Source organism: Schistocerca nitens, chromosome 7 (genome assembly GCF_023898315.1).
Source record: "Schistocerca nitens isolate TAMUIC-IGC-003100 chromosome 7, iqSchNite1.1, whole genome shotgun sequence".
NCBI classification, from domain to species: domain Eukaryota; kingdom Metazoa; phylum Arthropoda; class Insecta; order Orthoptera; family Acrididae; genus Schistocerca; species Schistocerca nitens.
The window spans coordinates 311,086,325-311,091,324 of NC_064620.1; the positions used below are offsets into that span (position 1 = coordinate 311,086,325).

Genomic DNA, 5,000 nt, shown 5'->3' on the forward strand with positions numbered 1-5,000 from the left:
GCTTGCCTGCTTTAAGCACTCTAATTTGTTCAAAGTAAACGTGCCGGCCCACCGAGACACTCAATAAAGAGCACCCTGGTAGGATTTCAACGGGGTCCGCCTCGGGACGCACGAGCACGCACGAGGCGGTCGCACGCCTTCGGCTCGCCCCACCGGCAGGACGTCCCACGATACATGCCAGTTAAACACCGACGGGCGGTGAACCAACAGCGTGGGACACAAATCCAACTACGAGCTTTTTAACCGCAACAACTTTAATATACGCTATTGGAGCTGGAATTACCGCGGCTGCTGGCACCAGACTTGCCCTCCAATAGATACTCGTTAAAGGATTTAAAGTGTACTCATTCCGATTACGGGGCCTCGGATGAGTCCCGTATCGTTATTTTTCGTCACTACCTCCCCGTGCCGGGAGTGGGTAATTTGCGCGCCTGCTGCCTTCCTTGGATGTGGTAGCCGTTTCTCAGGCTCCCTCTCCGGAATCGAACCCTGATTCCCCGTTACCCGTTACAACCATGGTAGGCGCAGAACCTACCATCGACAGTTGATAAGGCAGACATTTGAAAGATGCGTCGCCGGTACGAGGACCGTGCGATCAGCCCAAAGTTATTCAGAGTCACCAAGGCAAACGGACCGGACGAGCCGACCGATTGGTTTTGATCTAATAAAAGCGTCCCTTCCATCTCTGGTCGGGACTCTGTTTGCATGTATTAGCTCTAGAATTACCACAGTTATCCAAGTAACGTGGGTACGATCTAAGGAACCATAACTGATTTAATGAGCCATTCGCGGTTTCACCTTAATGCGGCTTGTACTGAGACATGCATGGCTTAATCTTTGAGACAAGCATATGACTACTGGCAGGATCAACCAGGGAGCTGCGTCAACTAGAGCTGAGCAGCCGGCCGCCCGGGAGTGTGTCCCGGAGGCCCGCGCGAACACGCAAGCGTCCGCTCAATTATTCCGCAAACAGGAGGAGGCTGGGCTCCCCTGCACGATACACCTCGAAACCCTCTCAGGTCCCGGCGGCGCGCAGCGCCGTCCTAAGTACTTGGTCGGGTTCGAGAGAGGCGCAATCGCCCGGAGATAGGCGAGTAGACGCTTTCAGTGCGACCACCCGTGCTCCCAACTGAGCTTGCCGCTGCCGACAGAGGCCCGGGAGCGTGCTGTCGTGGTGTTGCCGGCGGGAGACAACACGCGGCCACAAACAGTGGCCGGGCAGCTCCAACGCCAGCGCCACAGAGGGGCAGAGCCCCACTTGGGTGCCAAAGCGAACTCTCCCAGCACAGCGCACGCGCCAACACATCCGCACAGCTGCGATACAAACCACCTGCGAGAACCGCGGGGGCGACCGAGCAGCAGACGGCGTCGCGGCGCCGAGTGCCGGGCGGCGGCGCATCCTCAACGCACACAGTCCTCAATCGGACCAGCACACTGCAGATGTCCACCGCGCTTCGCACCGGGCCCGCGAGGACCCACTTTGGCCGCACGGCGCCGCGCGTTGGGTGCGCCGGCGCGCAGCTGCGCCGCCTGCCGCGTCCGTCGGCCGGCGCGCCTGCCACTGGGCGCCCCCACCAGCCGGCTGTAGCGCGTGCGCCCACGCAGCGCGCGGCCAGCACGCCGGGCGCTCCCCCCTCACCGGCCGGGGACGGTCCCACCCAGCCACCGCCGCGTATCGCTTCATACCCACATGCCCACTCACGTTCGTGGGTATGACGGTTGTCGCTGAAGCAACCAGTTAATACCTGTACCGATTGTCGCAATCAATGATTCACCTCCAGCGTATACAACCGCGCAACAACGGATTTCCAGTTCATTTGCGTAACTTGGGCAGCAAACGTAGACGTCCATCTACATTTGCAAATTCAGTGGGTCTTGCATGCCTGGATGATATGCGTCACGACACGCCACATCAGCCCACATACATGCTGCGACGTATGCACGAGAGAACACGTGGAAGGTGGCCCGCGTACGTATGCGAATGCCATTGCACAGCTGCGAAGCTCATTGAACACGCAAACTCCCGCCTGACGAACTAGAGGCGACAGGGGAGCGATATAAGTCTTACAGCAGTACACATTACAGTGGATAGCGGGACCATGTGGAACGTACGCACCACTCGCTAGATGTTGTGAGGGTACGCACCGTAACATGAATCAATACGCAGGACACCAGAGAGTGCGAGCACTGACCTATGTTGAGAGAGTTGCGATTAGGCAACGCTACATGAATGTTTCAATTCATATAACAATTACAGGTTAGGTTAGGGCGCAACGTGCGTTAGGTTAGGGCGCAACGTGCGTTAGGTTAGGGCGCAACGTAGGTTAGGTTAGGGCCCAACGTAGGTTAGGTTAGGGCCCAACGTAGGTTAGGTTAGGGCCCAACGTAGGTTAGGTTAGGGCCCAACGTAGGTTAGGTTAGGGCCCAACGTAGGTTAGGTTAGGGCCCAACGTAGGTTAGGTTAGGGCCCAACGTAGGTTAGGTTAGGGCCCAACGTAGGTTAGGTTAGGGCCCAACGTAGGTTAGGTTAGGGCCCAACGTAGGTTAGGTTAGGGCCCAACGTAGGTTAGGTTAGGGCCCAACGTAGGTTAGGTTAGGGCCCAACGTAGGTTAGGTTAGGGCCCAACGTAGGTTAGGTTAGGGCCCAACGTAGGTTAGGTTAGGGCCCAACGTAGGTTAGGTTAGGGCCCAACGTAGGTTAGGTTAGGGCCCAACGTAGGTTAGGTTAGGGCCCAACGTAGGTTAGGTTAGGGCCCAACGTAGGTTAGGTTAGGGCCCAACGTAGGTTAGGTTAGGGCCCAACGTAGGTTAGGTTAGGGCCCAACGTAGGTTAGGTTAGGGCCCAACGTAGGTTAGGTTAGGGCCCAACGTAGGTTAGGTTAGGGCCCAACGTAGGTTAGGTTAGGGCCCAACGTAGGTTAGGTTAGGGCCCAACGTAGGTTAGGTTAGGGCCCAACGTAGGTTAGGTTAGGGCCCAACGTAGGTTAGGTTAGGGCCCAACGTAGGTTAGGTTAGGGCCCAACGTAGGTTAGGTTAGGGCCCAACGTAGGTTAGGTTAGGGCCCAACGTAGGTTAGGTTAGGGCCCAACGTAGGTTAGGTTAGGGCGCAACGTAGGTTAGGTTAGGGCGCAACGTAGGTTAGGTTAGGGCGCAACGTAGGTTAGGTTAGGGCGCAACGTAGGTTAGGTTAGGGCGCAACGTAGGTTAGGTTAGGGCGCAACGTAGGTTAGGTTAGGGCGCAACGTAGGTTAGGTTAGGGCGCAACGTAGGTTAGGTTAGGGCGCAACGTAGGTTAGGTTAGGGCGCAACGTAGGTTAGGTTAGGGCGCAACGTAGGTTAGGTTAGGGCGCAACGTAGGTTAGGTTAGGGCGCAACGTAGGTTAGGTTAAGGCGCAACGTAGGTTAGGTTAAGGCGCAACGTAGGTTAGGTTAAGGCGCAACATAGGTTAGGTTAAGGCGCAACATAGGTTAGGTTAAGGCGCAACATAGGTTAGGTTAAGGCGCAACATAGGTTAGGTTAAGGCGCAACATGGGTTAGGTTAAGGGATGGTGTATGAGGGGGGGAGGGGACGAGGTTCGTTCATAGTGATGATGGTAAGTGGACGCCTGAGGCACCCTGAGATGTGTCACGTCAGGATGCACCTTTGGCTCAGGGGAGGTGGTGCGCCGGTTCCGTGGGTGTGGCAAGGGAGTGGCAGACCTGTGTCTTTCATTCCTGCCATTGCTTATATGCTGTGAGACACGCCAGTGTGGTGGTGTTGGCTGCACCCCTGTGTAGCACATGTGTGGGTGTTTGTGGCTTATCTGCGTAATGATGGTTGTTGGAAGAGTGAGATATTCTGTTTTTGGGGTGGACCTCCTGGTTTTGTTATCATAGTGTGAATGGTGTAATGTGGCGGAGAGGATGCACTGGATGTTGTTCCATGGTGGTGCTTAGATATTGTGTCTGTGTCTGTTACAGCCAGAGAGTAGTGTGTGATAGGGTGTCTCGGTGACGTGTAGTTCACATTGTGTGCACAGACTGTCAGCATGTATAGGGACAGTTGTATGTCGTATGTCATCTATATTCCGATGGCTCTGCATCTATTAGTTATCAGCGCCATGTATCAGTTTAATCTGGTTGCAGTCTCGTGGTGTTCTATCTCTGTACAGTAGTAGAGGTGCGACTGCACTACGTAGCTACCCCTTGCGGCAGCTTTCCCCGGTGTATGGCATATGATTATCAGCAATGAGTCGATTAGTGACAACTGGTCGTGTGACAACGTCACATGTCTGCGGGTGGGATACGCTACAACCTGCTTGTGGGTCAGGGCTCAGTAATGCTCTCCTCACACTGAGCGCTCGGACCGTCATTACCCGTCTGCGTGATATATTGCGGAGCGCTTTTAGCCATTGCCAGAGTCTTTGCGACTGCGAGTGCAACGCCCATGGGGACCGACATGGTTGGGGCGCTTCCTAGCTGATCGCTCAGCATCGGAATCCGTACTGTGAGCACGCAATCGCGCACAGACTTAGAGCATGTGTAGGGACAGCGGGAATTTCGCATCTTGGATAAAACGCTTCATGAAACGGATGATATAGGGGTGGATTGCAACTTACGACTGCGAGAAAAGTCCGCCGTTCATCCGCTGGAGTTGCAATTTGGGCAGGTGACGTGAGGCACGTACGGGGGCGGGTGGCGTGATTGTCGGTGGACGACGTCGTGCGGCGCAGGGACTGGCGTTGGTGCTCTTGTGGTGGACAGTGGATGCAGGCTTTGTGGGTGGGGTCGGGAAACGGGTACTGTGCGCCCATCGCCGTCGTAGTCAGCTTGGCGTCGCATAGATGGCGGTACTGTTTTTGTGGTGCGATCGACATGGTGGTTGTAGTGCTGTCGGATGCGCGTAGATGGGGCTATTGCATGTGGTTTCGTCGTGTTTTCATAGATGGCGATGCTGTGTTTTGGCACTATGGTTGGCGTGGTGTCATTGCATTCCTGTAGATGGCGGTGTCGTGTCGTG

At 55.6% G+C, this 5,000-nt stretch overlaps 1 non-coding gene across 1 annotated transcript in view; it reads right to left on the minus strand.

Annotated features, from left to right (window-relative positions):
• LOC126197144 (small subunit ribosomal RNA) overlaps positions 1-877 on the minus strand; it is a 1,909-nt gene extending 1,032 nt beyond the window's left edge. The window contains exon 1 of the ribosomal RNA XR_007539540.1: positions 1-877. This exon is cut by the window's left edge and continues 1,032 nt beyond it. This is a non-coding gene — a ribosomal RNA (small subunit ribosomal RNA).
• Between the last annotated feature and the right edge of the window lie 4,123 nt (positions 878-5,000).